We start from the raw sequence: 20,060 nt of genomic DNA, 5'->3' as shown, positions 1-20,060 counted from the left end.
GCCTTATAATTACAATTTTATGTGACATATGAATATGAACATATATCATAATTGTGGCATCTTAGTTCTGATGAATATAGTAATACTTTTATTAACAACAATGGTTCATTAGTATCTCTTAGAACTGTACCATCCAAAACTACAGCCAAAAATGAATTTTGAGCCTTAAAGTGTGGCTGGTACAAATGATGGTGTGCTATAGCACGAAATAATCACCAGAAGCTGGAAACTTCTTTATGAAAATAAATAATGCTAAAATATCTGCTTAATACTTTTTTGTTGATCATGTGTTGAAATGCTAATACTTTGGCTATATTGGATTAAATAGACTGTATTATTAAAGTTGATTTCATCTTTTTATTTTTCAAGGTCACTAGAAACTGTTAATTTCCACATGCAGATCACTTTTCTTTTCTCCTGGAAGTGTTGCTTTAGAACAAAGGTCTTGGAGGCCATCTGCTGTGACCACCCTGTAGAAGCTGGATACACTTCAACCCTAAATTTGGTTCAACTGTTGAGACTGATTAAGCCACATCTCAAGAGAGGATGAAAAACTTTGCTAGTCACATAATAAGGCACTCTGGGGAGAGCAGCCTTAAGTCCTGGGCGGTTCCAAAAATAGCCTGAGAGCTGAGGGATGGGAGACTCATTGCAGTTTTTATAGCCATTTGGGGGTAGAACTGGGTTCCCATGTGCTGGCAGAAGCTTGAGTGACTTGAAAGTCCTTGGAGGGAACATCTGGGATTTCTTTTCAGCTTTTCCAGATGTGGACCAGAAGTGGAAGAGGGAAAGGGAAAGTTAAAAGCTGTCAATTCCAGGACTTCCCTGGTAGCGCCGTGGGTAAGAATCCACCTGCCAATGTAGGGGACGTGAGTTCAATCCCTGATCCGGGAAGATCCCACATGCTGAGGAGCAACTAACCCCGTGTGCCGGTTACCGAAGCCTGTGCCCTAGAGCCCACATACTGCAACTACGGAGGCCCACGGGCCTATAGCCTGTGCTCCATGACAAGGGAAGCCGCCGCCGTGAGAAGCCCACGTGCCACTGTGAAGAGGAGCCCCCACGAACCACAGTGAGAGAAGCCCAGCACAGCCAAAAATAAATAAATGAATTAAAAAGATATAACGCTAAAAAAAAAAAAAAAACAACCACACCTGTCAATTCCAACTGCTGATCATAAAATAGCCGGACTTCTTATTATGTGATCTAATCTCGTGCCTTCATTTTGCCAACGAGCACCCAGACACAGAAAGGGGAGGTGACTTGCCTAAGGTCTTCAGGCAGCTAGTGGCAGTGCTAGGGCTGGGATCCAGGCCCCTGGAGGTCAGAGATTTTTCCTCTCCTTCACAGCCCTTTGGGGAAAGTTTCCTTGGAGGACAAGGAAATTCTTTCTCCAGGGGACAATAGTCTCCATGCTTTGTGGATCTGTTGGGAAGGAGTGCTGAAGGATGGAAGTCAGGCTTAGCATCAAGCACACATCCTGTGCACCACCCCCCGACTAGGGCAACTCCAGGCCAACTTGGCTGATATTTGATGACGAGCTGGTTCAGGAAAGTGACTTAAAAAGTAAATAAAACTCAACATAAAATCTAAAGGAAATCAAGAGTTGGAAACAAAACAAAAAACCCCAAAACACAAACAAATCCGTGAGAACAGAGTGGGCACTGTGTGCTCACTTGTTTGGATGTCAAAGTGGCTTTGAGTCAGGTCAGGAAGCTCTCACACCTACATGCTACATGAGGATTAAAAGCTTCCGTGAGAAGTTATGAGTCCAAGGACAGGGAGTTCCCATTGCAGGTGCAGAGCTGAAGTGCTTTACAGAGGAAAGGGAATAAGCTCATCGGGGTTTGCTTGAATACATCCAAGAGACTCATTTTAAGTACACAATGTGCATTTTGGAAACCTGAGTATTTAAGAAGACTTAGTACTTTTAAGCCAGAGTACTTAAAAACGGGGAACCGGTTTTAAAATCTGAATCTTTGCCTGGATCTTGGCTTCTCTGAAGTGTCAGTAGTTTTGGATTTTCTATTTATTGTATCATACAAAAATCATTCTGAATTTGTCTTGATTTTTCTGGGTTTCTTCCACCCTGGGGAGTCAGGCAAGCTTATCAGTGGAAATGACTTTGGATAGAGCCACCAACAGTAACCAGTTCCAGCTGACATTTTCTACGATGCTGGCACACTCTCTGCTGCCTTCCAGGAAGAGCAAAGGATGGAAGGGGTTGATTGAGAAGCAGATAAAGAGCTCCTCCTGTATCACAGCCAACCAAGAGAACTCCATCAGTGTTTGCATGTAAAGTCAGCCCACAATTGTCTGGCAAAAGGGGATGACAGACAGAAAGAGGTAGAAGTCGTGGATGATATCCAGTTACTTATATTTAGCTTTGAACTGTCTTTTGTTGGGTTGTGCTTTCTAAAATTTATTATTTTATTTATTTATTTGGCTGTGGCAGGTCTTAGTTGCAGCAAGCAGGATTTCCACTGTGGCAAGTGGTCTTAGTTGCCCCATGGCATGTGGGATCTTAGTCCCCGAACAGGGATCAATCTTGTGTTCCCTGCACTGCAAGATGGACTCAACCACTGGTTTACCAGGCATGTCCCTTGAGTGGTGTCTTTTAAATATAGAGAATGAATTTTGTGGTTACAGCAAAACCAATATGTATCAAATTATACATTCTATGGCAACCCTGGGGACGCGACTCGTTATATTGTCTCTATTGACTTTATTATTTACTATCTGAAGGGCTTTTTATGTTTGGAGAGGAATACTTGCTACTACCTATCTTTCCTTTCATGCTCAATTTATTAACTTGTTGGATTTTATAAAACAATAAGCATTATAGGTGATTAAATAATTAATATTCTAAATACGTGTGTGTGTGCATGCTTCAGTCATGTTTGACTCTTTTGTGACCCCATGGACTATAGCTCACCAGGCTCCTCTTTCCATGGAATTTTCCAGGCAAGAATCCTGGAGTGGTTTGCCATTTCCTCCTGATTCTAAACAGTTGCATGCTATTTAACATAACTAATACGTCAAAATTGATGAATTTGAGAAGATATCCCCCCTGAAACTAAGAAATTTCTTTGATTAAATGCTTTCACACAGTAAATCTTCACAGGTCCTTGTATTAGGATTCTCCTAAATGCTCTAAACATCCCAAGAGGGAGATAAAACACACAGAATATCACAATGATCGCAGTCCTATTTTTCTACTTACAGTATTGATTTCAGTGTTTTATTGATTTCAGTGTTTTCTACCCAAATCTGTATCCTCATTCTCACTTGTGTTCTTATACCTTCCCAAGGTAACAATAACTTCATCAGACCAACTTAGAGGGCAGGCTCTGGGATGCACCGTTGGTTCTTGGTCTGGATACAGGACCTGTTTTTTAGGTTCAAGATGATTTAAACCAGAATCCTGGTCAATGGCTCTGGCTGGTCCACTTTTTAATTGTTAATCTTGCTAGTCATGAGATTTCAGGTTCATGATGCTTTTAGGCTTCTGATATTTGTTGTCTTTCTCGCTGCCCTGCCATCATTGTATATTGACCAGATCTTTAAGTCTTATTAAAACATAGTTATGCTTTCCTAGAATCCCATTTTTATTAATAAGTGCATTTACAAGGTCAGGTTTGTGTAGTGAGTTCTCTTTAGGCTGTGTGGTGGATGCTTTGATATGCTTTCCAGCTTCTCCCTTAGGAACTGGGGTACACATTCCCCAGCGGGTAGGTGTGTTGCCTGTGGATGGCTCAGCAGAAACTGTCCTTGGACAAAGGGAGCTGTCCTGCCCCAATGACAGGTCGGTGCAGAGGTGCAAAGGTTGACCGCCTTGCTTCAATATTGAAAATCTTCGATATAGGAGCTATTCTAGTTCCACAGCTCCCCATGGATTGGTTTAGGTCTTCCTGCCTTGCATCACAATTCAAATACCGATCCCACCCCACCCCCTCTCTCACCCCGCACCATTCTGCTTTCCTTACTTGTTTATAGGAGTTGTTTCCAGCAAGACACCGTAATCAACCTCAATTTCAGAGTCTTTTTACAGGAAGCTCACCTACAAAGGTTGGTATCAGACATAGTCCTAGCAAGTGGAATCCAAAAGAAAGGATTCTGGGGACTTCCCTGTGGTCTAGTGGTTAAGAATCTACCTTCCGATGCAGGGGTCATGGGTTCAATCCCTGGTTGGGGAACTAAGATCCTACATGTCCTGGGGCAACAAAGCCTGTGCCCTGCAATTTCTGAGCCTGCGTGCTGGAGCCCCCATGCTCTCTGGCACTGCTGCAACAAAAGATCCCAGATGCCACAACTAAGATCAGAAATGACTAAATAAAGCTTTTAAAAAAGAACTCCCCAAAAGAAAAACATGAGTTTGAAGCTGGATCACTTGCTAGGTAGCAAGGAGGACCCCATCACTGGTAGCAGACCCCTAATATGTGGTGCAGTTGCTGGTGGGGAACTGGGATGGGATACCGGTGGAAGGGACTTCACTAGCAGTTGCAATAGCTCAGCAGTCAAGCAGTTCAGGGAAAGCAAATATTCTTTTAGGATTATGGAATTGAATGGTGGGTGGTTGGAGATATCAAGGCACTGAGAGCAGGAAAGGCTTAGGATGATTCATCACCCATTTCAAATGAAGGGTGAAAAGCAGAAGGCCTCCTTGGCAGCATATGGAAAGATTCTCACTTCCTGTAGCCAAAGGGCAGAAAGCACTCAGCATCATCAAATCTAAGACCTAATTTTAAGAGTGATGGTGAAAAAAAAAAAAAAAAAAGAGTGATGGTGATCCAGAAGAGGTTGAATTCTTAAACATGGAAGACAGTTACCTCGGGGTTCTGATGAGAAAGGTGGGACTCTGCGACTTGGAATGGGGTCACCTGGGTTGATGTAATTAAACTCTTACTCTCCAGAATCTCCTGAGTCTCTGAGCCTATAGACTCAGAGTCCTCACTATTAAAGGCTAGTGTGCCCCCTTTCTTGAAGACAAGGAGGAAGTCTCTGCCTTGAAAAGCGGCATACCCCAGCCACTCCCAGGATCTATTTCTACCTCTTCTTTAGACCAATAGCTAGTTAGGTCACAGAATCACCTGGCCAAAGAAGAGATGTGCTTGCTGGGGGAAGAGAGGGAGCGGCTGTACCTGGTCAGCACGTGGTACCCAGAGTTGGAAGAGTACGCATGGGAGGCTGAATCAAGTGGGGATGAAGGTGAGGAGGAAGTACAAGGTTGGTTAAAGGGGAGTTTATAGGTAGGGAAACACCTCACAGGATTCATGATTTAACACCTTGGCAAGGACCCTGGGGAGTGAGGCTGATGAGCCCTTAGAATGCTCTTAGAAGCTTGGAGAAAGTGATGGTCTAACGAACATGGAGTAGAAATTCCAGAACTCTGTGGCAGATGGTGGAAGGGATCAAAGGCTCAGAGAATTGAGCATGCTAGAGAGCATAAACTAAGTAAGGATTTTAAAAAAGTGCTAATGGACTACATCCCATGAGAAAGCCAGAAGAATAAAGGTTGAGCTGGTCAGAAGGACATGAACATCACTGAGAAGTTCAGTGGTGGCTGTATTCTGAAGGCCAGTGCTGATGTTAATAGAAGGTGATGCTGTTGGAGCACCTAGTTCAGCGCTAACAATGGGGCTGATGGGATCCACAGTACTTCACCATCAGAAATGCGTGCATGCTAAGTTGCTTCAGTTGCATCCGACTCTGCGATCCTGTGGACTGGACTGTAGCCCACCAGGATTCTCTGTCCATGGGATTCTCCAGGCAAGAATATTGGAGTGGGTTAGTATGCCCTCCTCCATAGGATATTCCTGACCCAGGGATCAAACCTGCCTCTCCTGCAGCTCCTGCATTGCAGGCAGATTTTTTACCTCTGAGCCACTGGGGAAGCTGGGAGAAGGGCACAAAAATCATAATTAATGGTAAGATAAAAATGGCAGTCAGAAGCCCTGACCTACTGAGAGCGATGGAGATAGTAACTTGTAGCAGAAAGTGAAGAGGAACTAAAAAGCGTCTTGGTGAAAGTGAAAGAGGAGAGTGAAAAAGTTGGCTTAAAGCTCAACATTCAGAAAACAAAGATCATGGCATCTGGTCCCATCATTTCATGGGAAATAGATGGGGAAACAGTGGAAACAGTATCAGACTTTATTTTTTGGGGCTCCAAAATTACTGCAGATGGTGATTGTAGCCACGAAATTAAAAGACGCTTACTCCTTGGAAGGAAAGTTATGACCAACCTAGACAGCATATTCAAAAGCAGAGACATTACTTTGCCAACAAAGGTCCATCTAGTCAAGGCTATGGTTTTTCCAGTGGTCATGTATGGATGTGAGAGTTGGACTGTGAAGAAAGCTGAGAGCCGAAGAACTGATGGTTTTGAACTGTGGTGTTGGAGAAGACTCTTGAGAGTCCCTTGGACTACAAGGAGATCCAACCAGTCCATCCTAAAGGAAATCAGTCCTGGGTGTTCACTGGAAGGACTGATGCTGAAGCTGCAACTCTATTACTTTTGCCACCTCATGCGAAAAGTTGACTCATTGGAAAAGAGTCTGATGCTGGGAGGGATTGGGGGCAGGAGGAAAAGGGGATGACAGAGGATGAGATGGCTGGATGGCATCACCGACTTGATGGACGTGAGTTTGGGTAAACTCTGGGAGTTGGTGATGGACAGAGAGGCCTGGCATGCTGCGATTCATGGGGTCACGAAGAGTCGGACATGACTGAGCAACTGAACTGAACTGAACTGAACTTGTAGCAACCTTGCAGGTGAAATAGATGGGCAGCCACAAAGGATTGCTCAATCCATAGGATCAAAAGAAATCAAGGCTAGATTATCAGGAGGTTGAGGGAACTAATTTAATAAAAGTTCACAATATCCCTTGTCTAGTTTCCAGGCCTGAGTCAGTTTTTTGTTTTAAAAGATATTTGTTTATTCTGCTGCTCTGGGTCTTAGTTGTGGCAAGCAAGATCTTTTGGTTTTGTCATGTGGGATCTAGTTTTCCGACCAGGGTTTGAACCAGGGCCTTCTGCATTGGGAGTGTGGTGTCTTAGCCACTGGACTTCCAGGGAAGCCCCCGAGTCAGTTTTTGGACTTGGAATTTGTCAAATGCAGGATAGACAAAGTTCCTAGGAGGAATGACCCTGCAATACCACAGCAGGGAAATATGATATAATTCCTCTGGGTAATGATTCCCCAGAGAGCCTCTAATTGTTTACTCAGTTAACTGTACACAGGATAAAGGGGAATACTCAAACATTTCTAAGACTGTTGGCACCAGAGTTGATATTAATACCTGAGGTCCCTTCCTCTTTGATAGTGTAGGTCTAACTCATAGAGTACATTGAGTTCATGGACTCATTCAGAAGTCATTTTCCTGGAACTAACACACTTGGTAGTTTGCAGAACCACCATATTTACTACTTGGCTCTAAGTTTAGAGCTCTTGTAGTGGAAAAGGCAAAGTGGAAGCCTTTGGGGCAGCTGCTGTACTCCTAATGGTCAATTGAGCAGTAGCTTTGGTGGCCCTGAATGCACCACACCTCCCAGTATTCACAGCTTTGAGTTAGTTGTCTTCTCCAACACTGAATCTGAGCTTGGGAAAATGGTGATGAGTAGGCATGATGAATGCAAAGGCTTGATATGAGTTTGCACATAGGGACTTGTCTTCTTGAAATGCTTGCTCTTGGGATCAGCTGCCATATAAAGAAGCTACATGAAGAGGAAACATGGAATGAGGGGGTCCCAGCCTGGCAGCCCTCTCTGCTAAGAAGCCAGCCGCATGAATGAAGCCATCCTGGAGATTCCAACCCCAGCTGCCATCTGGCTGCATCTGTATGAGAGAGTCCAAGCAAGATCAGCAGAGGAATGATCCAGTTAGGCCCATGTTAACTCACAGAGTTGTGCTAAGTAATAAACTAGTTGCTGTTTTAAATCCCATATTTCATGGCAACATTATTCAACAACAGATAACTTAAACATCAGTTCAGTCACTCAGTCATGTCCGACTCTTTGTGACCCCATGGACTGCAGCACGCCAGGCCTCCCTGTCCTTCACCAACTCCTGGAGCTTACTGAAACTCGTGTCCATCGACTCAGTGATTGCCATCCAACCATCTCATTCTTTGTCTTAACTTAAACATGCGTGCGTGCCAGTCGCTTCAGTCATGTCCAGCTCTTTGCAACCCCATGGACTGTAGTCTGCCAGGGTCCTCTTGTCCATGGGATTCTCCAGGCAAGAATAATGGAGTGGGTTGCCATGCACTCCTCCAGGGGATCATCCTTACTCAGGCATCATACCCATGTCTCCTGCATCTCCTGCACTGCAGATGAATTCTTTACTCACTGAGCCACCTGAAAGTGAAAAAGTATTAGTTGCTTCGGTCATATCCAACTCTTTGCGACCCCATAGACTGCAGCCTGCCAGGCCCCTCTGTCCATGGGATTCTCCAGGCAAAAATAATGGAGTGGGTTGCCATGCCCTCCTCCAGGGGATCTTCCCAACCCAAGGATCAAACCCACGTCTCTTACATCTCCTGCATTGCAAGCAGATTCTTTACCATCTGAGCCCCAAGGCTAGCCCAAATACCTTAAATACCTTAAATAACTGTAAATGAAAACTATAACATCTTGGGAGGAATGGCAGAAATCAGAATAATTGGTAAAGACTCAAACCCCTTCAAAGGCCAGAATTTTGAGTGATGCATCCGGTCTGTACTTTTATAGAAGGAGAAATGGTTCAAGGTCAGAATATGAATGGACTCCTGGGCAGTGGCAAACCACCTGACTGATTGGTCGGAGGCCCGGCAGGAGAAAGATTAGCAGACTTGGGACAAAGAAGTCTAAGAAAGAGATGCCAACTAAAAATTGGCAGCTACCATCTGTCTCTATAAGGATTAAGCCAGTGCAACCGCAGACCTTCAACACCCACTGAAAAAGAGTTTAGGGTGGAGATCAGGAATGAAGCACTCTGTGTGCTCTGGGAAAAACTGGTAGAACAAGCCAACAGAGAGTTATATATTTTCAGGAGCAGATTTTATGAGCCCAATTTTTGCATCTCCTTATATCTAGAAAAGCAAAAATGTGTGCTTGACTGCTTGTACCCCATTTCACCAAAATTACATGTATATTGACCTTTCTCCCTACCTCTTGGGAGCAGTTTCTCAAAGGCTGTCTCCTGGGCTATAGTCCTCATTTTGCCCCCAGTAAAACTTAACTCACAACTCTCACATTGTGATTTTTTCCCCAGCTGACAGAGGTATATGGATGGACCTACAGGAATGGCCACAAGGGATAGCTTATGGGTCCTAGAGAACCGTTCATTTCCCTGGTCCAGGCAGCTCCCCTCCATGCTCTGGGTGGGAAGGATCGTTCCTAAATTGGATGTCTCTGTCCTTTCTGTACTGGCTTATACCTTCCTAGAAGAAGTAGGTCATTATATGTTTAAGGTTGAAATGACTTTCCTGATGGTTGGTCTGAGTGTGGTGAGAAAACAGCAAGCCTGCCTTCCTGGAGAATGGACTAGTGTTCAGGTGATTGTGCCATCACTAATGACCTTTTTCTGATCTATAGATTTGAATGCTAAGGTTTGCACAGATTGTGGACAAGAACAAATGCATCAGTTTTATTTCGTCCTAACCATGTCATCTGACCTTTGAATCCAAGAAAGATCCAGAGATGGCCTGGATCACACTGAATTTATAGTTGTTTAAGGTAGAATATCTTGGGCTTTCCAGGCAGCGCTAGTGGTAAAGAACCTGCCTGCCATTGCAGAAGACAAAGAGATGTGGGTTCAGTTCCTGGGTTGGGAAGATCCCCTGGGGAAGGAAATGGGAACCCACTCCAGTGTTCTTTCCTGGGAAATCCCATGGACAGAGGAGCCTGACGGGCTATTGTCCGTAGGGTTGCAAAGAGTTGAACACGACGGAAGCGAGTTAGCATGCATGCACACAGAATATTTTATCTTTCCCTTACTGAAACAGCTGAATAAGTGGTTGGCTTGACCTTTAATTTGAGTCGCTACCTGGTCACCTTTCCAGCTCATGCTTCATGGAGAAGGACTCCTATCCTCACAGGGGTCTCATCCTGCCTGCCAGGTTTATTCTCCCGATGCTGCATTTCTGACCGTGGTTGACTGGAGCTAGGGTGGGCACCTGACCCACACCGCATCAACCGTATTCTTTCTCCTGGGAACTTTGAATTGAGACTCTGACCTCATCAATTTTTTCTGGTCTTTTGAAGCTAGAGGACAGAGTCTCAGAAGTTGGGGCACATTCCCCCTCTGCTCACTTAATCACAGAAAAGCATCAAAGGCTGGTCTTCAGTGGGAAAAGAGAAGCAGATTCCATAGAGCTGTCCTCTTTTTGGCTTCCAGAACCATCTTCCTTTTGCTTCCTGAATATTCTTGTATCTTTATAAGAATTCTTATATCTTATATCCTTATTCCCATGTCTTAAAAGATGAGTTAATTAATTTATTGGTTAATTGAATTAACTGCTTTGGGTCTTCATTGCTGTGCGAGGGCCTCCTCTCGCTGCAGTGAGCGGGGACCTTCTCACTGTGGTGGCTTCTCTTGTTGCAGAGCCTGAGCTTTAGGCATGTGGGCTCAGTGGTTGTGGTGCATGGGCTCAGCTGCTCCATGGCACGTGGGATCGTCCTGTACCAGGGGTTGAACTCTTGCTCCCTGTATTGGCAGATGGACTCCCAACCAATGGTCCACCAAGGAAGTCTCCTATATCTTATATCCTTACATTGACTTGAGTTATTGTCTGTGACTTAAAACCAAAAAGATTTGACTAGCAGATACCCATTTTCCCGAATGGACTTCTGGTGCCTGGATGTTGCTCCTTGATTTTTTTCCCTTCCTCCTTTCTCTCCCTCTCTTTCGTTTCCTTTTTTGTTTTTAATTTATCCCCCAAGACTGCTTTATGACCGTGTATTCAGGTTACAAAGAATCCCTGTTCTAACCTAAAGCTGTTTTCTTGCCAGGAATCCCAAAGCTACAAACTCTCAGCTTTGAAGGCTAAATTAAGTTGAAGGGTATACCTTCCAGAGTATAGCGCACAACATATTATCTGAAGAAACTAAGCAAAATCATTGTTCTTCCCTAAAGGCAGTCTCGTCTTAGTTAAGGACGTATGTCTAGTTCCATTGGCGTGATCTTCAACAGCCCTTTCCACTGAGAAGGGAATAACAAACACCTAGAGACACAGGACAACAAGAGGGCCTCTCACACGAGTTACTTCATCTTTTCTCAAGGTTCTTTAATAGAGAAGAAGAGAGACTTGACAGTCCCTCCACCTGTCAGTCCAGGAGAGGTAAGAATGAGACACGTTTGTTTAAATATATTTGATAAATTTCCACTCAAATTCAATAGTCTTGCCTGTTATGGCCAAGAGAAAACAAAAGCCTGGAAATAGGGCACATTTTCAGAAATAGGAAGATCGTTGGATAAAGTATGATCACCCACACTTTACAGAATTGAATGATTATTGAAAAGAATAGTTATTAAAAGAATGGTTAGGGACTTTCCTGGTGGTTCAGTGGCTAAGACTCTGAGCTCCTAATGCAGGTTCCATATCTGGTCAGGGAACTAGATCCCACGTGTGGCAACTAAGGCATGGCATTGCCAAAAGAAAAAAAAAAAGGTAAAAACATTGATTTTTGATATGGTTAGTGATATGCATTATAGGAAGAACAAAGGCTATGCATTACCCCACCCCTATTCCTCTGGTAAGTCTAACCCTTTCCACAATTTTTAGCTGGCCACATTGCTGCCAGGGGAAAAGACTACATTTCCCAGCTTTCCTTGCAGCAAAGTGTAGTCAACGTGACCAGATCCTAGTTAATGAAATACGAGGAAGTGAGATGGGCAACTTCTGTGCTGTGTTCTGAAATTAGAGGGGTGGGGGCATATCTTTTCTGCCTTCTTTCCTCCATCTTCTTCCTTGAACATGGCCGTGATGGCAAACTGAAGCCATGTGGAATAGCAATACTATTGCTATAGTGGACAGGATGGGTAACAAGATAGAAAACCTTGGCTGCCTGGCCAATAGTTTGGAGCAGAGGTCCACAAGGCCCCTTGACCCTCTACCCAGAAATTGTTAAATCAGACAGGAACTTCTGTCTGCTTAACATGGATCTGTGTTATCTGCAGCCAGGCTTATTAATACCTTATATAAGTAGAAAAAAATTTCGGTTGTAATGCATATAGGATGGTATGATTTTAAAGTATATGTGAAAGAATATCTGTTCTTATAAGATGGTGGAGTAGAAGGACTTGTGCTCATCTTCTCTTGTGAGAACTCCAGAACTGTGACTAACTCCTGGACAGCCATCGACAGGAGAATACTACTGGAGCCGAAGCTTTAATACTTTGGCCACCTGATGCAAAGAACTGACTCACTGGAAAAGACCCTGATGCTGGGGAAGATTGAAGGCAGGAGGAGAAGGGTAACGACAGGATGAGACGGTGGGATGGCATCACTAACTCGATGGACATGAGTTTGAGCAAGCTCTGGGAGTTGGTGATGGACAGGGAAGCCTGGAGTGCTGCAGTCCATGGGGTCAGAAATGGACATGACTGAGCGACTAAACTGACTGTGAAAGAATCTGATCTGCCTTGATAACGTTTAAATGATCATGAAGAAAGATACGAAAGTATATGGCCAAACTTCTAACTTTGATTTCTTAAGAGGTGGGGTGGAGAGGAAGTGTTCACACTTTTTAACTTATTATAACAATCAGTATTTTTTTTAATTTACAGAAAATATTACTTGAAGCTTTTCTGTAATAGGAGTAGCTAACATGAAGGTTTTACTTAAACAATGCAGTTGAAGGCTTTTAGGGTGAAAGCTCAGGAGCAGAAGCCCAGCCTGTTATTTTGCCATGGCAGGATGCTTTATCTGCCTGAGAGATTGACGTTTTGGGGCTATTCTTTTTTTTTTTTAAATCTAACTTCTTTTAAAAAAAATTATTTATGCTATTTTTTCTTCTGGCTGTACTGGGTCTTTGTTACTGCGCATGGGCTTTCTCTAGCTGAGGTGAGCAGGGGCTACTCTCGTTGCAGTGCGCGGGTTTCTTATTGCGGTGGCTTTTCTTGTTGCGGAGCACAGGCTCTAGGCACATGGGTCTCAGAAGTTGCAGCAGGTGGGCTCAGTAGTTGTGGCTCATGGGCTTAGGTGCTCTGAGGCCTGTTGGATCTTCCTGGACCAGGAATGGAACCCATGTCTCCTGCACCACAAGGCAGACTCAACCTCTGGGCTCCCAAGGAAGCCCTAACTGCCTTCTTTAGGCCCAAAGAGATCTGTTTACCACAGAGCTTTTTCTTTCTTAAAAAATACACTTTTATTTTGTTTTCTGGTTGGCTATGCAGCATGCGGAATCTTAGTTCCCCAACCAGGGATCGAACCCATGCCCCCTGCAATGGAAGCATGAGTCTCAACCACTGACCACCACAAAAGATCTTGTGGGGCTATCCTTACAAACTTGTTTCTGGATAGAACCCCTGATGTTTCTTTTATGTCATTGCATAAAGACTACTGGGAAGACTGATTATTTTGTATTGAAAAAAGAGGAAGTGTTGTGTTTTGCACAATATTATCTCTCTATTTGGGGCTTCCCAGGTGGCTCAGTGGTAAAGCATCTGTCTGCTAATGCAGGAGATGAAGGAGACTTGGGTTCCATCCTTGGGTTGGGAAGATCCCCTGGAGGAAGAAATGTCAACTCACTGGTATTCTTGTCTGGAGAATCCCATGGACAGAGGAGCCTGGTGGGCTACAGTCCATAGGGTCGCCAAGAGTTGGATACGACTAAGTAGGAACACGCATGCATCTCTCTATTTACTTCTATTATGAAGCAACTGTGGGATGAGCTGGGCAGAATGGGTTGGGGAAATAATTAAATGTGGAAAGATGCCTCCCTAGTGACTTCTGACCGGCCGACCACATGGCCAATACTCAGGGTGAGAAGAGGGGCCAGAGAGCCTTGAGTTTACTGTCCACAATGAATAGAGCAATATCAACCATGAGACACAGGGAGATGAGCACATTTGTTGATATGACCCCAACTGGAAATGAAAATTTGGGAATCTTAGACTTTAGAGTCAGTAACCAGTGGCAAACACTTTCAAATGCTTTTTTTAAGCATTCGTTGAGAAAGTATTTTTTTTAATTTTTTATTTTTTTGCTCCACTCTACCTCACTATTTCTCTAAGGAAGGATTCATACCACAAAACTATGTTTGACAACAGCTAAACACACTATTCATTGAACAGAGGAGCTAATCAAATGTTTCCACTTGACCAAGGAAAGGAAACATAAAAACTTTCTTTGGTTTTCCATCTCTGAATAAAGTAGACAAAATTCACTGAGAAAGGAAGGATGTGGCACAGACACATTTGAAAGGACATCTTTTCCAAGACCAAAATGAAGACAATCCAAAAGGTTCTAAGTAGATTCTAAACAGCATCCTTAAATTGACTTAAATGTCTGGCCCAGTACAAAGAATAAGGCACTTGGAATCAACTAACTGTGGGTTCAAATCTTGATTTTCCACTTATAGTAGTGTCATAGTATGTGGAAATAAAACATTTTTTTTATGGCTATCAGATCTGGCCTGGACTTCAAGACTTGAAATTAATACACATTACAAAATGGGGTATGACACCACCATGCAGGACTTGCAGGAAGTTTCCAGTACTATTTAGAAACCTGTATCCTCTCAGCATCAAGAATATAGAAGGGTTGAATAGAGATTAGAAGAAGTTTTTATTTGGAAAGGTGGGACATTTTTCTTTGATCTCAAGCTCAGAGAGAAGGTCTTCCAAAGGACCACCAGTGAATTTGACAATGCGTCCTGATGGATTGATGTGTGAGTCATCAAAGGGTAAGAGACCATTGTTGCTTTGCTTTATTGAGAGAGGAGTGAAAAGAAGTTGCTGCAGATGGAATGATTTCCACTCCCCAAGCTGACTGGAGCAAAGAAAGTATGTATCCTTCTGACCAGATGTTGCCCGGGAGGGCTGACTTAGATGTCAACCAGGAAGGTTGCCTGGAAGGGCAAGGTGAAGACCAGAGAGGGTGCTGTTGGCCCTGCTGGGTGAGGCTTGTGGAAGAAACCCAGTCTTGGGAGTACCCTGTGAAATACCCACAAAAGCACTCCTCAAAACAAAGTGTCAGTTGCATTGAGCTGCACATTCTAGGAAGCACTGGTGTCAACTGCATTAATGGTGGCAGTAGGGGTTGTTGTTCAGCCGATAAGTTGTGTCCTACTCTTGGTGACCCCATGGATTGCAGCATGCCAGGCTTCCCTGTCCCTCACTATCTCCTAGAGTTTGCTCAAATTTATGTCCATTGAGTTGGTGATGCTATCTATTCATCTCATCCTCTGTTGTCCCCTTCTCCTTTTGCCTTCATCCTTTGCCAACATCAAGGTCTTTTCCAATAAGTTGGCTCTTTGCGTTAGGTGGCCAAAGCACTGGAGCTTCAGCTTCAGCATCGGTCCTTCTAATAAGTATTTAGGGTTGATTTCCTTGGGATTGCTAAAGACTTGCAGGACTCACATGGTCAGCACTTAACAATCTACAGCTCACTCAGGAGAAGGATGAAACAGAACATCAGCTCTGTTTTATCCCCCACCCCCGTCCGAGCTCAGGAACCACTGATGTGTGTGCAGAATACTGCGGAACCATGGACCCCAGAGGAGAGTCTGAACCATTTCTCATACTCTGCTGGGCACATGGATATATTTTTGCTATGTAATCAGCCCTGATGGGTGAGACTTTTGGGGGCTTTCACCAAGACCAGGTGCAACTCACCAACCTCACTGTTATCAATAAACAATGCTGACAAGCTGGTACAAAACACCCTGAACTCCTCAGACACACGGTTGTGAAGTGACATTATTAATCACGCCATGGCATGTCAGTGCCATGCTGATGCATTTTGTTTTTGAGTAAAATAGTTCAGGTTTATTCCAGACTTGCTGTATGCTCCCCATGCAGCAGCTCATGATAGTATCTGTCTAGTAACATTTCTGCCCTGGCTTTTCCCTGCACTCTAAGCCTAGAAGAGGTGAACACAACCAAGAGAGTGGTGGGGAACAGAAACTCAAGATGAAACAGAAAGGAATTGACCACACCTATTTCCTTCTCAAAGCATGTCTATCAGGAAAATGATGTCATTATAAATAGAACTGAATCTTGTGACTATTCTGTAAGACTAGATATTTTAATTACTGAACTGAGACTATTTTCATGAACTATATGTAGCTGGAAAACTTTTTTAAAAAAATTGGTGATGATTGAACATAAAACCATGAGACTTGTCTTAAATTTCATCTAGTGAATGGGGAAAAATTAAGCCCCACAGGATGGGTTTGAATAGAAAATGATCAAGCCACTGATGAGTCTGATATTTTTCTTTTTTTTAAATTTTATTATTATTATTATTTTTTACTTTACAATGTTGTATTGGTTTTGCCATACATCTGTTTATAGTAGCCAGGAAATGGAATCAACCTAGATGTCCATCAGCAGATGAATGGATAAGAAAGCTGTGGTACAGATACACAATGGAGTATTTCTCAGCCATTAAAAAGAGTACATTGGAATCAGTTCTAAGGAGGTGATTCTTTTCTTAAATGGATTCCATGAGAATATCAGAGGTATAATTGGACAAGTGTTGAGAAATGTCAAAGAAAAATGAGAGATGTTAAATAAGTAAGCACAGGTGATTGAAACACTCTCTTTCCCACTTCAAACCTAACCAGAAACAAGCACCGGAATCTTTTCGCCTTCTTTTTAATTTAAAATTTAAAATTTTTATTCAAGTATAGTTGATTTATAGCATCTCAGGTGTAAAGCAGAGTGACTCAGCTATATGCTATGCGTGCGTGTGTGATAAGCTGCTTTAGTCATGTCCAACTCTTTGTGACCCCATGGACATATAGCCCACCAGGCTCCTCTGTCCAGGAGATTCTCAGGGCAAGAGTACAGGCCATTTCCTTCTTCAGGGGACCTTCCCTACTCAGGAATCAAACCCATATATCCTGCACTGGCAGGTGAATTCTTTTCTGCTGAGCCACCAGGGAAGCCCTTATGTATATTTAGCTATTCTTTTTCAGATTCTTTTCCATTATAAGTTATTACAGGATATTGAGTATAGTTCCCTGTGCTATGCAGCAGATCCTTGTTGTTTATCTATTTTCTACATATTAGCATGTATCTGTTAATCCTAAATCCCATTTTTATCCCTCCCCTTCTTTTCTCCTTTGGTAACCACAAGTCTTTTCTTAACAAAGCAAAATGTTTACTTACATCGTTTGGTTTTATGATGAAGGGAAAAGGATTAAGATACCAGTTTCATGAGTTTAAGAGCTGGTTTGCAGGATTAAGAAAGATTTTTGAACAGCTGGGAAGACTGCAGGGTTGACACATGAAACATGCTCTTCCAGTTCATTAAGGCGTGTCACCAGGCGTGGAGTGATAGCTCCTTTCCTCTGGGCCCCTTATGGCTGTTAGGTTCAGGACACCCAATGAGGGTGGAAGTGGCTTAAAAGCCAGGTGGACTCTCGGCATTACTCTTTCTCTGCTACTCTGAAGTTTACGTGAAGACAAGATGGAGAAAGTTCTCCTGACCTGTATAAGGCTTTGTGTGAGCGAGTTCAGTCAGAGAAATAGTGCATTAACTGTAGATTAAACTGTCTTCACTGATACATGGGAAAAGACCTAGGGAAAAAGGAAGGAGCAAAAACACAAAGCAGTTTTCCCCAAACAGGTCTAAACGTGAAATTAATATTTCTCTTTCATTGATATTTGTTTAAGAGAATGGGGAATAGGGAAAGAAAGAAGAAATGGCATTAAATAATTTTGCCTTGTGGTGCTATATTAAAAAAAAACTTCTAAAAAAGAATAACATAGAAATAAATTTATAAAAATGATAGAATTTTGATAGATTGAAAATATCCATGCAACTGGCACATAAATAATAATAATAAAAACTGACTCGGAGTATTACTAGGATCCTAGAAGCTCTTTTCAGGAACCTGTCAGTCCGGAGCTCAGAGAAATAGTTCTGTTCTGACTTCTAATATTGTGGCTGAACCTGTGTGGTTAAAAAAGAACCTTACTCCCAGACACCCTTAAGTTTCCTATTACCGAGAAGCTCCAAACTTCTCCAGATTTCTTAATTATTTGTTTTCATAACTAGTAGGAAAAAAAAAAAGTTAAGACAATGAGGAATTGAATGAAAATTATCTAACTGACTCTAATTCTTAGTGGATTTTATTTTAATTAACTTTAATTTTATTTCTTTGGGGTAAAATCATAAGTGTATATGCCCATAAAAATTTATAAAACTAGTTGCATGCATGCTAAGTCTCTTCAGCTGTGTTTGACTCTTTGTGACCCCATGAACTGTAGTCTTCCAGGCTCCTCTGTCCATGGGATTCCCCAGGCAAGAATATTGGAGTGGGTTGCCATACCCTTCTCCAGGAGGTCTTCCTGACTCAGGGATTGAACCCAAGTCTTCTATGGCTCCTGCACTCTGGGAGGATTCTTTACCATTGAGCCCCTGGGGAAGACCAAAACTAGTTATGTGTTACCAAAAAAACACATCTTAATACATTTTAAGAGGTAGACATTTTACAGGCAAATTGTACGGTCCTAATTCAAAACAGTTAAAAGCAAAGATTAGAAAATAATAAAAATATCACTACATGGAGAATAAAAATAAACAGAAGACACCTGGTACCATCCAAAATCAGAACTGAAGTTACAATCTATTTAAACCCATGAATATAATGCTTTACCTTAAAACCTAGTAGTCACTGCAAAAACTATTCTCATAGAAAAATTCATAGCCTTAAATATCTTTATTATTATAGCCTGGAGAAGGGAATGGCTACCCACTCCATTAGTCTTGCCTGGAGATAGAAGAACTGAAAATAACATTGCCTATCTTAGAAAAAGATACAATAACTCAAAATAATCACAAAGTGAGGATTACCATATTTTATCAATTCTAAGGACTGCTTCCCTTTTTATTTTGACATCTCTTAAATCAGAATGTGTCCTCAATTTCTGTTGACCGTGTAGCCATGTGACCTCTTATTACCTGTAAGAACTTGTTCTTTCTGGTGGCATGATTGAAATCCCTTGGGATCTCAGTCAAAAAACCATTTAAGGGCTGTTTGAAGAAGGGCTGTGAATACTGGTTGGTACCTGAAATATTTTGAATGACACTTCCAGTAAGAGAGAGCTAGTATCAGCAATTTGGAAGAAAATCTTGGAAACAGTAGTGGAACATTCTTTTAGGAAATGCTGTGTCACCAGCACGGAGGACAAAATTGTGCAGAAAATTTGGAACATTGATGACTGAGTGGATGGTGATTTAAAAGAGCTGGATTCTCAATCAGAAGACATCTTAGAAGTATGTTCAGTGATTTTATATTTTCTTTTATGGATGCATATGAGAAATATGATTAAAATTTATGCCTAATGACTCTAAAAGAGCTCTTCCCATAAGTACAAAATAAACATTCTAAGTGATAAGAAAGCCTTATGCTCCAGATAGTGTGGAAGTGTTTTGTTTCTCTTAGTGGTGTACCAAAAAATGATGAAATGTGGCAACCCAGCCAAAACGGAAAGTTATGAAATAGAAAACTGAAAGAGCAGAATGTATAAATCAATGCAAAACTAGATTTTTGCAAAGATTGGTAATGTATACATAATCTCTTCATGAGCTTGATTAAGAACAAAAGTGGGAGAGCAAAATATACAAGATTAGGAGTGAAAAAGGGCTTCCCTTGTGGCTCAGCTGGTAAAGAATCTGCCTGCAATGTGGGAGACCTGGGTTTCGATACCTGGATTGGGAAGATCCCCTGGAGAAGGGAAAGGCTACCCAGACCAGTATTCTGGCCTGGAGAATTCCAGGGACTGTATAGTCCATGGGGTCTCAAAGAGTCGGACATGACTGAGCGACTTTCACTTCACAGGAGTAAGAAAAGAGACAGAACTAACAGAGAATGTGGGTTAAAACGGTGAGTGAGGGACTTCTCTG

Source organism: Ovis aries, chromosome 1 (assembly GCF_016772045.2).
Source record: "Ovis aries strain OAR_USU_Benz2616 breed Rambouillet chromosome 1, ARS-UI_Ramb_v3.0, whole genome shotgun sequence".
Lineage (NCBI taxonomy): Eukaryota > Metazoa > Chordata > Mammalia > Artiodactyla > Bovidae > Ovis > Ovis aries.
The sequence above is the reverse complement of the archived record's forward strand: the minus strand, read 5'-3'. Positions refer to the sequence as shown.